Raw genomic sequence first — 17,219 nt, 5'->3', positions numbered from 1 at the left:
AATACATTAGTAATATAAAGTATGTATGACGTTACAACGCATACTTTTACAACACATACCTTTACAACGAAATTTTTACAACGCAAAAACCATTACAAAGCATGTATTTACAACGCATGTTTTTACAACACAGGTACCTTTACAACGCATACCATTACAACGTAAGTATTAGTAAATATATAATAATTTTTTAATATACATTATTTAAAATGAATAGATTTTAATTAAATTTAATTTAATTTAATTAAATTTCATTTAATTTATTTAATTAATATATATTTTTTTTTACCCTGTACCCCTGTAACCCAAAAACACAAAACTGAGCCTGAACCCTAAAAATACCCCTTTACCCAAAAACTAAAAACTGACCCTGACCCCTTAAAATACCCCTTTACCCAAAAAGTAAAGACTGACCCTGAACCCTAAAAATACCCCTTTACCCAAAAACTGAAAACTGACCCTGAACCCTAAAAATTCCTCTTTAACCAAAAACCGAAAACTGACCCTGAACCCTAAAAATACCCCTTTACCCAAAAATAGAAAACTGACCCTGAACCCTAAAAATACCCCTCAACCCAAAAACTGAAAACTGACCCTGAACCCTAAAAATACCCCTTTACCCAAAAACTGAAAACTGACCCTGAACCCTAAAAATACCCCTTTTACCCAAAAACTGAAAACTGACCCTGAACCCTAAAAATACCCCTTTACCCAAAAACTGAAAACTGACCCTGAACTCTAAAAATTCCCCTTTACCCAAAAACTGAAAACTGACCCTGAACCCTAAAAATACCCCTTTACCCAAAAACTGAAAATTGAATCTGAACCCTAAAAATACCCCTTTACCCAAAAACGTAAAACTGACCCTGAACCCTAAAAATACCCCTTTACCCAAAAACTGAAAACTGACCCTGAACCCTAAAAATACCCCTTTACCCAAAAACTGAAAACTTACCCTGAACCCTAAAAATACCCCTATACCCAAAAACTGAAAACGGACCCTGAACCCTAAAAATACCCCTTTTCCCAAAAACACAAAACTGACCCTGAACCCTAAAAATACCCCTTTACCCTAAAAGCCAAAACTGACCCTGAACCCTAAAAATATCCCTTAAAAAACCCCAAACATATTACATTTTAAATATAATTATATACCCTGAACCCTAAAAACATAACTCATAGAAAATACTTAACAGTAAGCAACAATAAATAACTATTTTAACTCCAATCATACAGAAGTCAGATAAAGTGCTGGACAGGAAACCATAATAAATAACTATTCTAACTCCAATCCTACATAAGTCAGGGAAACTGCTGGACAGTAAACCATAATATTTGTGATATTATAACACATAAACATCACTTTATATATATTCATAACAACTCTTATCTATTATACTACAAAATAGACTATTAAATTACAATCACAAAATATGTTTTTTTGAACATAACAATAACACATTTTTTAACCAAAATTACAATTTCAAATTTCGAATTTTTTATAAATTTTTACATAATTTTCACAATTTTATAATTTTTAACCCAAACTTTGTTTTTGTGTTTTTGGAATCATTCTTAGCATATATTATAACAAATACACAAACATAAAATATTACACACTTGACTTATTTTAATATAATTTAAAAATCAATTTTCTAATTTCAAATTTCAAATTTAAATATTGAAATTTCAAATTTTGTATTTTTTATAGCAATTTAATTTAAACACTATATAAATAAAACCCACACTTAATTACAAAATTATTATGTAATACATTCAATTTCAATTAAATATAATATTTTTTCGTATTTCAATTTATAATTTTTTTTAATTAAATTTAAATTTTATGAAACATATTTTAATATACTACCCACCCTTATCCCCTATATCACCAACAACCCACTACTAAATCTTTTTAAAAACCCATTAAATAAATAATTCTGTTATTTAAAATAAATTTCAAATTTCGCCATTCAAAATAAAAAATAAATTAAAATTTTCAAATTTTTTACCATTCTATACATATTATTTACACTACTTTTTTAAATTACTACCCACCCTTATCCCCTATAATACCAATAACCCGCTCCTAAAATATTTACAAACATTTAATTTTTTTTTACATTTTGATCCCTATAATAATAAAAATAGACATTTAATTAATAATATTTAAACATAAAACAAATGTTTCTACACTTATATAACACATTCAATTATTTTGTCGATATTATATTCCACGATATTTCTCTAAACGATATTCTATACAACGATATTTTATTTTGACGATATTTTTGTCATTATAAAAAATCGATATTTACAACAACGATATTTACTTCAACGATATTTTTTAAATTCGATATTCTTACCTCGATATTTATGCTAGTCGATATTATCCCGTCGATATTCCTGCTTTATACCGTACTGCACAAGCTCCCAGACTCTCCTAGGACAAACCAGATGCTACTCTCATGCTGGTAATACTATTACCTCTCAAGGAACAAGTGCTCCCTTAAGGTGAATTTACACCAAACAATGATCCAAGAAGATAAATAAATTCTTTTTCAAAAAAATCAAATGGAAAAATACGGAAATTTTTTCAATCATATAACACAAGGAGACATAATAAAAGTGGGAATCAACAAAGATACAGAAAAATATTTTTTACAGCTAAGACATTTTCTTAGTGACTATTAAAATAATGAACACATTATGTCACATCTTATTTTTAAATACAAATGCTATCTTTTTTTGAACCAGAAGACATTGATCCTAGTCACAGTACTATGTGTCAACGACGTTTCAATCCCATTTTATAAAATGGGGAGCATCATCAGGACATAAATGTATATGCCTGAGACAAAAAAAACGCCTAACACCAGCCCCAGTGATGACAGTGATGACATCCTAAGATGGGTGGCAAACGAACAATCATTGGAAACTGATCCTACAAAATGGCTGTCACAGCACGCAACCATGGGGCATAGAGAATGCATTTACAGTAGCCTGCAATTCAAAAATAAGGGAATTAGTCGGCAACTACGAAAGTAGGCTATGGACGCTGACCCAGTCAAGAAATAGAGGCTCCCCATGTAATGGGGACAGTCCCTTTACTAGTTAGGCGAAGGAAACCTGCTCCCTAACACCCACCTGTATGCATGAAACAGGCCAGTGAATTCACACTAAGGGAACACTTGATCCTTTAGAAATAACTGTCCCCATGTTCCCTTATATACCTTTGGGTTAGTTCTCTTGTCTATGAAAACACGGTCATACTATTACCAGTATAAGAAAGGCACTGGGATTGGTGTAAGCAGGCCGGTTTTGTACTCACAAAGGGACTGTGAGCCTGTGCCTGTTCGGCACACGGCTGTGCAACTCAGCTTGGGTTGAAGAAACCTAAGTACGCATGTCAGTTTGGCCATCCTGAAACAACCGGCCAAACCGACATGTTCACTTCTGCTGCAGCTGCTGTCTGTCAGGATGACCCTTCCCTCCCTAACTGGCTAAGATGCTCACGTCTAGCAGCCTACAGTGCAGGACAAAAAATACATGAAAATAATATTGTTTTATTATCATTTTATTTTTCTTGCTTGAATTTACTGCCTCTCAGCAGTGGAGCAACGCTCCTCCGCTCAAACAAAGGAGCGGTTGCTCGTCCAGTCTTCTCACACAGGCAGAGAGAGAATGGCAGCAGCAGGGCAACACAACAAATCTAGCAGAGTAGCAGTCCTTTAACAGCACATTGATTCCTATTCTTCCTGGCAGAGTAATCACAGGTTCACAAGTGCACTACTTTGGTACGGTCAGAGACCCAGTACTTATACCCAAATGTTCCTTTGAAGTGGGGCGACTTCAAAGAAGTGTCTTGGAAGTGCAGAAGGTCCTTTTGTCCCAACCCTGGCTCCAGGCTATCAGTAGGGGGTGATCAGTCCTTTCTGTGGGATCAGGCTACTACCTATTGAAGTGTAGTGTGTCAGCCCTTCCCCCCTTTCCTGCCCAAAAAGAGCCATCAGAACACAGATGTATGTAGATGGTACTCAGACACACCTAGCCTTCCCGTGTTTGTTACTGTCTAGAGGGAATTCACATAGTGTAGCTGTCACCTACCCCAGATGTGTGTTAGAGGAAGGCTGCAAGTCACACATAGCTAAGAGCTTAGAAAGGCTCACTTTCTAAAAGTGGAATTTCTAAAATAGGAACGTTAAATCCATCTTCATCAGTTAAGTCGATTTATCATTCTTATTCCAAAGATATAAAACATAATGCAGCTACTCCTTTCTGATCGGGAATTACAGTTTAAAAGTGTATTAAGGAATTTCTCTATGAGAAGAGTAGGTCTTACAGTAGTGAAAACAAATTGAGATGTTTGTCACTACAATGAGATGTAAAACTTAAAATCACAGGTCCTACTTTTTACTTACACCGCACCCTGCCCTTTAAGGCTACCTAGGGCTTACCTTAATGGTGACTTAAGTGTATTAAAAGAGGAATTTACAGTTTGGCAAGTAGATTTAAATGCTAAGTTGCAGTGGCAGTAAACTGCACACAGAGAGCCATATGTAGAAAGCCTAATTGCGCTTAGCCTGTGATATTTCCAACCCGGCCGGGCTCAGGACCATAGGAAGCGTGGGTAGACTTTAGGTCAGGTATAAAGCTATATGGCAAAGAATGGAAAGGTAGGGGTGTGGTTAGCGGCTGATACTAGAGCTGTGAAAACAGAGTAAAGTATGGAAACCTAATAATAGCTGGCTCTTTTATTAGTCTACCCACGCTTCCTATGGTCCTGAGCCCGGCCGGGTTGGAAATATCACCGGCTAAGCGGTGAGCCTCTCAATTGATCCTTTGAATGCCCGCTGTCTTTCACCTAGACATACGGTGCACTTTGTATTCACCAAACCCTATATATAGCACTTTACATCTTGTTTTCCTGTTTTTGTCCTTTTCTTTTCTATTATTAGACCTTCTTTTCATTCACTTGAAACTAACAGGTATGATTGATAATTTTTATAGTCACGCAACATGCACACTATTTATCACTTAGAATTAGCAGCATGGAGTGACGAGTCACCTACAGAAACACTCAGCCCAGAGAAGTAGTGGCCACTGACCACACTGGTCTTTCGAGACCATTTCGAACTATCGAAACAGACACCATCGACACCAGTATAATTATTAGTTTTGTAATTTCCACACTGGGATACGTCCCTCGTTCACTCGAATCTTTCAAATTATCATATTCACCCTCTCACCTTAAGGACGACAAACGTTGGTTTCCACGGGTTTCAGTCTTCTATATTGATCAGCTGAATATAATAAATAGAACCAGACACTTGTGTCACGTTGAACATCGAACATTTATTCACTATTACCAAGTCATGATTATTTAGTGAAACGTTGCAATTCAAAACTACAAGTACACAAATGCTCCACAATGTTCTATTTGTATCTTCCCCAGCCCTGATGAGTCGCATTGCTATGCGACCAAACATGTGTTGGCTGGCTGCACAAGAAATTAAAGAAGATTTTCTTTAATATGATGTTTTCTCTGACAGCTTATTTTACAATTATGTGTTCACTTTCTGCTCATGTGTGATATGATTTAGAGAAATTGAATAATAATTATTCTCTGGTTGTGTGCAAGAGGCAATTGTTTGATGTTTGTAACGTGTGTTCAGTGAACAGACGTACCACGAGGGGTTATAGGGCTTATCCCCTCGCTTATTCTCACCAACACCCAATACTGGTAATCCCAATAACCTAGCGTTTACTTTTGCAGAGCGCCCTTTCCCTTAACCCTTAAAAACCCTTTTCTCTTGTTACATTCCTTAAATGCAATGTAGGAAACACCCAAGTTGTGCGTATATTGGCTTAAGGAATCGCAAAATACCACAGACTTCAGGTTGGTGGTATTTTGCTATTTCTTTGAAAAATTAACTTTTTGGCAATTTGCGATTCTCTAATTGAGAATCGCAAATTGAGAATGTCTTCCCATTCATTCCTATGGGCCTTCTAGCCCATAGGAATGAATGAGAAGGTTTTCATTATTTGGAAATCTCAATTTGCGATTTGCAAATCAGGAATAAGTGGGATTCGCAAAAAAATGTGCTAATCCTACCTACATTTAGTTTTGCGATTCTCGAATTGCGATTCCCTAAAAATCGCAATTTGAGAATCGCAAAAAAAAAAATTACCTATATATGCCCCAGAATCCCTGCAAAGTCAGTACTGGGACATAGTTAAACGGCTGCTTATGTGGGTGCTACAATTAGTGCTGTAAGCCCACTAGAATCTTTTAATTTGCATACCCAGGGCACATGTAGTGCAGTTTACTAAAAACATAGGTAAACCAATTATGGCAATTGAGGATAAACCAATATTACTGTATGTAAGGGAGAGAACACAATCACTTTACTGCTGTTTAGCAGTGGTAAAGTGCTCAGACTCCTAAAGCCAGCAAAAATCGGGTCAGAAAAATGGGGGGAGGCAGGGAAAAAGCTGGGGAAAGACCACACTAAAGTTGGCAGGTCTCACATGTATACAAAAACTAAGGGTGTGATTTAGGGTTTGGCAGGTCACAAATGCAATAGATATTCAGTTGACCTTATTACAAGTGAATTATGATAGAATGCAATTGTAACACGAAAAACTTGATATTCCCCACTATTATGATAAACTACCCATCTGCCAAACTGTAAATCAGACCCTATGTCTTTAAAAGGAAGGAGAGACTGTCACTTCTCAGTAGAGAATGTAACATTAGCTCAATAGAGTCAATCATAAAAAGATACAAAATTTGAAGAAAGTTTCCAAAACCATTCAAACACGTTTGATGGTTCTCCAACAACACAAGGATTTCGACGGATAATCATCATGGCACATTTCAAGCTTCAAACTGAGCGAGACACAGGCAGATCATATTAGGCAATTGTGAAGAAAGGTGTTTTAGGGTGCGTGCCTAGATATACTAGAGTTCAAAGATAGTTGTTGCATTTTAGTTTTTTCTCGTTTGATAAGACATACTCAATATGTGGCACCATTTTGGTTTGGGAAAGATACACCAGACGCTGAACATTTTGGCTTCCATCTTAAAATATAGGACGTTATTTAAATCAATATTCAAGATATAATGCCCTGAATCCCTAAATGTAAGAAACCATTAATCTACCTAATGCCTATGTTTATTTTCCCTATTTAGCCCCTGGCATCAATCCTTGCCTACTCTGAACACAAGTAATGCATGATATGTTGATGTTCCTAACAATGTGCTGTTATTAGCAACCAACAATATTATTTAAGCCACTATATAGTCTACTTCAACATTATTGTGATAAGTGTGTGTTTACTATTCTTGCCTTCTCCTCTACTTACCTATACTTACCATGCAATGTAGTGGTTGGTCCATGTAGGAAATATTGTCATTTGGTATATCTACAATACATAGAGGTTTTTTCCACTGTGGAAGCCATAGTTACACAAGGGTTGTAGGATTTCCTTTTTTTTAAATCTTTATTCAGACTCTAACACATACACAGACAAGAAAAATAATTACTATTACAAGTCTTATAGTATACACTACGTATGCATGAAAAGTCAGGAAAGCAAAGCCCGTCTTGGAGCAGGTATTTCTTGATTGCTTACTCCCAATACAATGACTTGCGGCGTGAGAACAACCTCAAACCCAAACATATTCTTGATATATTTGCCCACTTCTGCCTGCAGGGCACACAATCTAGGACAAGTAGCATACATATGCACATTATCTTCAGCAAGGCAATCACAGCAAGAACAGTGTATTCCTACAGATCCTCCCCATTTTGAAATTCTTGCTGGAGTAATATATAAATTCAGCCATGTTTTAAAACATTGTCCTTGGAGATTGGCTGAGAAAACCACCATCTGGCCTATTGATAAGGAGCTCTCACACTCCCCTGCCTGCAGCAATACCTGCCAGTGATCCGTGTGCTTTATGAGGTCATCCTCCATTTCATTATTAAGTACTATATAAAATTTCAAAATCAGCGAGTAGGTCCCTAAAGCAAGCTCCAGTAAAGGGACTTTAAAGCCCGTAATAGCTTTCCTCGTTAGGAAATCTCTCAGTTGTAAAAATTTAAAGAAAGAGTTATTGTCAATCCCAAATTTCTCCTTGATTACATCAAATGGATGCACATTATTATCTTTCATAAGATAACCTGTATGTCTGATCCCTCTAGCCATCCATTCCTTCATATAAACGTCCCGGAAGATATCAAGCAATACATGATCATCCACTAGGGGTGTGTATCTATGTATCCTGTTAAGTTTAAGTTTCTTTCTCACTGCGGTCCAAATCTTAAAAGCACCTAACATAGTTTTAAACTTCACTCTTTTGAAGTAGGTATAATCAATATGTCGCATAAGGCACCCACAAGCCTCTGCCCCCATTATTAGGCTGTATATAGAAATATAAGGTGTTTCCTCTAGTGTCCCTCTCACCTTCCCCAGCAGTTCCGGCATATTGTAATGCGACCGCCCAATAGTTTAACTGGAAGTTGGGAATAGACCCCCCGCCGTGTCTTTCGACAAATTCATGTATCTAAGGGCGTTTCCCAGCCCACAAAAATGTAGAAATTAATTGATTAAACGCAGAAACCCAAATGTTATTTATTTCCACAGGGATGGCCCTTAAGAAGTATTACATTCTGGGAAGAAGTAGCATCTTAATGACATTACATCTTCCCAGAAGTGTAAGGTGCAGACAATTCATTCTATTAAACTCAGCTCTAGTCCTTTTCAACAAAGGCTCCAAATTTATTTGAACTATCTCATCCACATTGGCGGAAATCGCAACCCCTAAATATCTAGCGTTGTCAACAAGTCGTATATCATTCAGGCATGCTTTAGCATTTTTAACAATCATTGTCTTAGTTTTGTTAAGAAAGTACCCTGAGATTTTGCCAAATTCTTCGGTCTCCCTTTCAACCTCCTCAATAGCCTCCTGTGGATTGGCTGTTATTACAGCAAGGTCATTTGCATATGCCAGCATCTTCGTATCCCCACTTACACACTGGACAGCTAATATCCTGCTTTTCTCTGCTATTTTATGAATTATAGGATCTATATACAGAGCAAATAGGAGCACATAACAGGAGCACCACTGCCAGGTGCCAAGGGTGATTTTAATTACATCTGATAAGGAATTCATCATAGCTATCCTGGCCACAGGTTCTTCATACATACATTTAACTGCATCAATGAAGCCCTTACCAAGGCCTTTCCTCTCCATGATCAACCATAGAATGGGCCAGGAGACTCTATCGAACGCTTTTTCAGTGTCAAGCAGTATTGCAGCCATAGGGTCTCCTGCCACCTTCACATAGTCAAAAAGGGTAATTATGCGCCAAATATGCTTGGTTTTCCCCCTACCGGGAACAAAGGGGGAGACAAATTTTTGAATAACCATAGCCAACCTTTTTGCTAAAATTTTAGAGTAAATTTTCACATCACTGTTTACCAACGTAATAGGTCTGAACAACCCCAATTCTGTAGTAGGTTTGCCCTGTTTTGGAAAAACTATAATGTTAGCACTTTTCCTAGAGTCTGGGGCAGCCATATCTAATTTTGCTCTGTGAAATATCTCCACCACAAGTGCGAGAAGCTTGGTCTGGAACTTTTTATAAAAATCCCCTGGAATTAAATCACTACCAGTGGCTTTGCCCGGTGGCAGGGAGTCGATAGCCTTACTTACTTCGTCCATTGTAATTGGTGCGTCTAGGCTACCTTTTTCCTCAGCAGATAACTGGTCATATATTTGCCCCCTTAAATAATCTTCCATTTCCTCGCGCCCAACCTGGACATTCTCCGTATATAGCATCTGATAACAATTTTTGAATGCAGCAAGGATAGCATCCGGCTTCTTTAACAAACCAGCCCCCGGATCTCTAATTTCCCTGACCTGGGTTTGCACAGTTTTTTCCCTTGTGCTCATAGCAGCATATGACCCGCTCTCTCACTATTCTCGTAGAATCTACTTCTCAAGGCCAGATATGTACCAGCCGCTTTGTTAAACGATCTCTCTGTAATGCAGGATCTCGCAATGGTGATCTTTAATTGTACTGCCGCCAAGTCACCCCTAGCATTTAATACCTCAATTAGCTCATCTTCTCTATTCTCCAGATTCTCATATAATGAGCGTAATAAGATATTTTCCCTCTTTTGTGCCTCCCAGCCATACGGAGAGGTTTCCCCTCTAACCCCTGCCTTCAGTGTGTCCCATACTATGCTAATATTAGTACTCCCTATATTTTCCTCGATAAACCTCAGAATCCAATCCCTCAATGGCTATATATAGCCCTCTTCACATAATAAAGCCCTACAGAATGTCTAGCGTGTCAGCGAGCATTGCCCACAAATTCCTAACTCCATAACCAGAGGGTTATGGTCTGACATAACTTTCGGAAATGTACTTATCGAACAACCAGCTAACTGTTCTTGTGAGACAAAAAAGTAATCCAGTCTAGCATGCATTTGATGCAGTGCAGAGAAATATGTAAAACCAGGGTCAGACCCCCTTTTGTCTGCCCAAACATCTACAAGCCCTTGCAGTGATCTAAGTTGACAAAGCGCTTTAAAAACCCTGGGTTTCCACCCGTGATACAGAGCCTTTTGAGTAGTAACCTGGCAACCCATGTTAATATTCAGATCCCCACAAAGTATCAGGGGAAGAGGCCACCCCTCTAGCTCCACGTTGGGCCAATCTTACAGAGTAGGGTCGTCCAACACAGACCCATACACAACACAAAGAGTGTACATCTTATTATCCAAACACATTTGCACAATGACCTATCTTCCCATTTTGTCAGCAACAATACGTTGATAGCTTCCCAATCCCTTTCGGACCAAAATCGCCTCCCCTTTAGTCTGAGTTTCCTGTGACATATGAGTGATAAGTTGATATCCCTCCATCCCCAGAACACCCTTCCTGCTACCCTCAATATGCGTTTATTGAAGGCATAGGGTATCTGCCTTCAAAAACTGGACTTCAAGGCTGATTCGCCTTCTTTTTTGGGTGTCATTTAACCCACAAATATTGACAGATGCAATTCTAATTTTCTTCATTTAGCCATGAGCAACAGTTCCCAACCTCTCAAAGACCAGGCCCACAAATATAAAAAAATACCAAAAAAACAAGTGTAACCCCCATACAATACACACACTTCTCTGTCTCCTCCTGACACCCCAAAAGTCCCCCCACCCACCCCCACCCCAACCCCCTCAAAAAGGCAAGAAATGTCCAAGGACCCTTGTGATGCCTCCTGAATGTTGTTGTGCGCCTAGTCGCCCTCTACCAAAGAAAACCAATATTTAAAGAGGAAGGAAACCACAAAAAGAAGACAGAAAAACAAAAAGCAAATACGAAAGAAAAGCAAGCAACATCAGAAAAGAAGAAGCAGTAGAAGCGTCAATCCCATTTTAGCTAATATCTCATTCAAGATTCTCAACCCGGTTTCAACCCGACTTCAGTTGTTGATGATATGATTTTAGGTCAGTTCCTGTAAGTATTCCTGTGCCTTAATCTCTGATACAAATACTCTAACCGAGCCCTTATGCACAATCTTCAATCTGGTGGGGTTCATTAAGAAGGCCTCACAACCTAATTTCTGAAAGGGGGAGAGTAACTGCCGGAGACGCCATTTTCTCTCCACAGTAGAGTCGCAAAAGTCAGGCCCACAAAAAAAGAGTGTTCTGCAACCGACCTCCTTGCATCAGGTCTGGCCTTCTCAAATATAGATTGTCGAAGGAGAAAATTTCCCAAAAAAATAAGAATGGCCCTTGGTTTCTCATCTTGACCTGGTCTTTTCTTCAGCATCAGGGGAAACCGATGCACCCTTTGGACCTCCGCGTCCCAGTTCTAATGCGCAAGCTCAGGGATAGCCTCCCTAAGAAGTCTCAGAGTGAAACCCCGGATAGCATCCCCTTTGGCCTTTTCTGCTATGCCAAGAAATCGCAGATTATTCCGACGCTGCCTATTTTCAAAGTCCTCGAGTTTCCAGAAGATGTTGGTCATCCTGCCCTCATTGTAAGCAGATACTTTCTCCCCGGTTTCTGCGCTGTCTTCTAATTGTAAAATATGTTCTTCCAGTGCAGTGGTGCGCTCTGTGATCTCTGAGCAAGTTTTATTCACTGTACGCACCGCACCCTGCAACTTTTTAGTGGCCAGATGAGCCCTATTATGTCCCTGGTATGCCTCTGACTGCATCTGCTTTAATGAGGCATATATTACTTTCACCGTAGGTTGTGGGATTTCCAATAGAAAGAAGAAATGCTTGAGGCTGTGGCCCCCTTTGAGTGTTGATTGGCTACTGATCAGTGAGAAACTGAGCTTGTCCAATCCCAATTCTAAAATTAGTCCAGCTCTTGAATTAACATATACAGTACACCCAATGCAATGCAATGAGGTATTTTGGAATGGTCCCGGCTCAAGCCATCAGAGGGAGGGACGTAACATTTATAAGGGATTATAACTTATAGCAATTGGGAGGTCACTCTACTGTCCAATTGCATATTTTTTGAAGAAGGCACTTGAATGATTCATAGTATGCATTAGAGAAGATGTGGTCATCTAAAATATGATAAGTATTCAGTTTTAGCTGACTTTATTTTTGCTTTCAGTACTGTGTTGCACTGTAAAAGGATTCACTCCACACATCCTTACTTGAGTAAAATCTTTAACTGCTTTCCCACTTCTTGTCTGAGATCCAGTCACTTTCAAATCGTTTTATGATCTAGCAGACTGAGGGGCATAATAACAAGGAGGATTACACCACAGGAACGTCACTTTTGTTGACATTCTGGTGGTGCAATATCCTGCACCATATTTACAAAGCAGTGTTAAGCCACTTTGTGTGGCTTAACACTAATTTGTAAACATGGTACCCTTTCACGCCATTTTCTGCGTGAAAGGGCCATGCAATGGGTGTTGCTGAGAGTGTTCCACCACAACACCCACTGCTTATCAACGCTGCCCCTGATTTACAAGGATGTGTAAATTTGTGGCAGTGCCAAAAACTATTGTCATACAAAAAAAGGCGTTAGCTTGGTGCAGTGAGGATAAATACTTTTATTTCTCTTAGTTTTTGCTCTTTCTCTGTGTGCTTCATTCTGCAGCACACATAGAAACATCACTTCCTGCACATAAACAATTTTTCCCTGCAACCCAGATACCCTTGCACCATGGTGCACGGCTGCCTGTGTTGCAGGGACTATTCCCTGCAAAGCAGGCACCCTTGCACTGTGGCGCAGGGGAATCTGTTTTGGCACTAGGTTGGTATTTTAGTGCTAGTGCAAGGGAAAACACAGGGGTATATTTTAAGATTTTAAATAGAGCATGTTGGTAAACAAAAAAGCTAAACTATTGTAACGTAATTTTTCTAGATTTTAGGAATTTTACAGTATTTTATAGAAGAAATTATACAAACTCATTTAAAGTTATAATTTATCAGCTAATATCCCATTTCTTTCTGGTGCTAGTTTAGCACTGTTAGCCCCCTAATGTATGGCAAATTGAAGAACCATTGCACTGTCTAAGGAGGATTAATGTACTATCTTTCAGTCCTATAGATGAATGACCAATGGCTCATCTGCCCATCTGGAGTAGATTTGTTTATGGGTTTCAATAGGATGTTAACCTATCCCCAGAGCTTAGGTGGAAACTAGAGAATCTCACAACACATTGCTTGAGGCACAATTGTGTTTGACCAGTGAATTTAGGGTATCATAATGACATATCTTTCATAGGGGTGAGCGGATTTTGCGTATTGGCAATCCGCGGATTTGCGGATTTGCGGATTTCGAAAATACGCAGAATCCGCGGATCCTAGCGTATTTTTTTTGTTTTTGTGTTCGCACGGGTTTCTGCAAGTTCGCGAGGGTTTTATTGTACAAAACGCTCGCGAACGTGCAGAAACCCGTGCGAACACAATGTGCCTACTCATGGGTATTGCGCTCGTGAAAGTCAAGGATGCAAAGTCTATCCAGCATCACAGCTGATTTTCCACGGTAGATTTGGGAAGAAGGCACACCTGTCCAGCCTCGACGACGCTCACGATTGTTTTTGGGCTAATGAATGAGTCACTGAATTTGAGCATCAACTAGTTCGAGCGACCATGTGTGTGTTACTATGCAATCGCCCCGAAGGGCGCAGGGGTCCCTTGAGTGAGCTGCTGTAGTATTTTACAATGGCGCCAGCAAGCTGCCAGCGCCGTTGTAAAATAGTTACAAAGTTAGCTTGCACAGGAAGCACTTAGATAAAATAAAGCAGCACCTGCTTCGTTTTATCTAGTGGTTCCTGTGCAAGCTAACTTTGTAACTATTTTACAACGGCGCTGGCAGCTTGCTGGCGCCATTGTAAAATAGTTACATGAGTGGGGGTTCAACTTTTGAACCCGTTACGTCCGCAGATTTTTTTTTCCGGATTTTGTGGGAAATCCGTCAAATACGCGGATTGCGGATTCCCCAAAAATCCGAAAAATCCGTGGGCGTAACGGATTTTCCGCTCATGGTTAATCTTTCAATATTATTGCCTTTGTAGGACCCACAGCTTTGTCCGACACCAAGCAAATAAAAGCTGTGAAGACCTGCACGTTTTTGGTTATGGTATTTGCCCCAGGTAATGCAAACACTTATTTAATTAAACAAAGCTCCATCCAACTGCAAGCACTTTTTGTATTATTTATGTTTCACAGGGTCAGTTTCAGAACATACGTTGATTACAGGATAGACATTGCTTGATATCAACTCTTCCCCCTCTATCAAATTAAGATGCTCCCATAAGAAGATATACTTGTTGCTAAAAGTGCATGCTTATTCTTAGATACAGCAAGCCAGCTCTATGTTATCCATTACAACTGTGACTTGTAAGAGAGCATGCTTCAACCATTACCCCATGATGTATGCTGTGGAGGGTGGAAAGTAAAATGCGAATATCACAACTGATCAATTTATCAAAGTGGGTTGACATGACACATTGCCCTATGCTGTAGCGAGTGGAAATTAAAAGTGATGGGCTGAGTATCTGATCAGTGGCTGACGTGGGCTCACCCTCTGCCTCGTGATCTAAGCTGTGCTGGTGGAATTAAAATGTGCATGGCACAATAAATGATCAATTGTTGAATACTCATCAATTGCTCTGTGCTGGGGTGGGCACAAAGTGAGGAGCACATGGTGCACAGGGCTTATTGGGTGGTTTGCAATTTGGAGTCATTTTTTTTTAATGTTTTTCTCTTTCAGCTTCTTTGGAGAGGTTCTTCACACCATTTAGGTAGGTTTTTCCTTTTAGATGCTGTTGTATTCACATTTTACTACACTCTGATAGCATTGCATCTTTCAGTTCATTGCAAACATACAGCATTCAGTTCTATGAGTACCTCTGCATTCTAACCTATACCAGAAAGGTTTACATAGAAAACTGAGATGCTGTCTTGCTATATGTATGCTTCCCACACTAACTGAAATAATGAAGGGGAGCTCTGAGGCAGGGTCAGATATGACAGCATCTGAGGAAGCCTGAAGAACATGTTCATGACAATCTTGATGTTCTTTCACAAACCCAATCTGTGCAGTGGACAGCCAGTGACAGAGTAGACACACCTATATTACAGACAGACACTATACTGATCACACGCAGCCTCCTAATTTAGTTCAGCAAACAAATCCCCCTTCCATTGCAGATGCTGGGTGTAAGGTCAATACTGCAGTTTTCTTGCCTATTGAATACTTCCAGCTTTACCTGGATGAAGACTTCCTTGAGCAAATTGTGCAAATAAATGTATTTGACAAACAGTGTCTGAGGGAGCATCGAAACACTCTGAAGCCTCACACTAGGGCACACCTGCAGACTCTCACTTCAGGAGGAGAGTTGAAAAAATGTTGAGGCCTAAACACAGAACATGAGAATAGCCCACAAACTAACCATGCAGTCCTATTGGTATTCTTGTAGGGGTAGGGCAATACCCATCTTCTCCTCAGAAATACACAGGTTTTTGCTTATGAAGTATACGATGCATTTCAATGATAATTGTGCTTCATATTCCTGGGACCACCCTGACCAAGTTGTTCAAAATTCATCCTGCGTGGAACATTTGTCTACCAATTTTTCAAAGATGTATACTCCTGGAAAAAATATAGCTGTCACCCTTAGCACTCACTTGAAGTCTAGGCCTTCCACATGGGTGATAGTATTCCACCCACACTCATTTGAAAGAACAAGATGTACATTCTGTGTGAGAGCTCTAATGGCTATGTGCCTAACCTGAGAGACAACACAGAGAAGGACTCCACAATAAACTCTACAGGTTACCCTTCCACGTTAGAAGTTAGTGAGATGATTGTATTGAGAGCTTGACAAATCACTCCTTCATAAGGGTTATTACGTTTTGTAGATTACTTCTATACAGACATCCACCTCTTCAGTGTACTGTAGAAAACTGGCACTGTGCCTTGAAGTATATTGCCAAAGCATCACAAAGGCTTCCCTCAGAAGCTTGTTTCTAAGAAGCTCTAAAAGTCAACAGCATCACATTGAGTTGCCATGAGCTGCTTGCTATCAAAATCTCAGACAATCGGGAAATATATGTGTTCCCTACACTTCATGAGTGTATTTTAGTGCTTCATATACGCCTGAGATATGATAATATTATTAATCTGCATGCATTGTATTAATTACCCATTAGTAGGTGGCTGTATTTATTTTAGGTAGCTTAACACATAACCAGGCTCGAGTAACATGAATTACATTTTATTAAATGTCTTGCTGGTGTCTTGTTTTTATCTTTCCTCTGCAGGTATCTTATCATCGCATTTGTTAAATTAGAATAAGCTCATTGTTTATTGTATTAGATTGATGAACAACTGAACTTTAAATAGAATATGGCCTTGGATATGGAGCCTGAGATAGTGGGACAGAACCTCTCATACCAGACAGACCACCCTGATACATCCAAGGTCACCCAGATGATTGCTTCTTTTTTTTGAGAGCTGTGAAAAGAGGGAGTCTACTTGCTCCCAGAGAACACTGTCTTCTGGTGATTCTGAATGAGGCCCTGAAATCAACCATCCATTGGCTGACCTCAAATCAACTCAAACTCAACGCAAAGAAAACAGAATTTCTCCTAATCTCCCTTCCAAAAACCAATCCGGAGATGCAGATATGGATCGAGGCTATCGAAACCTTAGATTACCCACCG

The sequence above is a fragment of the Lissotriton helveticus genome, chromosome 2_1 (genome assembly GCF_964261635.1).
Source record: "Lissotriton helveticus chromosome 2_1, aLisHel1.1, whole genome shotgun sequence".
NCBI classification, from domain to species: Eukaryota; Metazoa; Chordata; class Amphibia; order Caudata; family Salamandridae; genus Lissotriton; species Lissotriton helveticus.
This window is presented reverse-complemented; position numbering follows the sequence as displayed.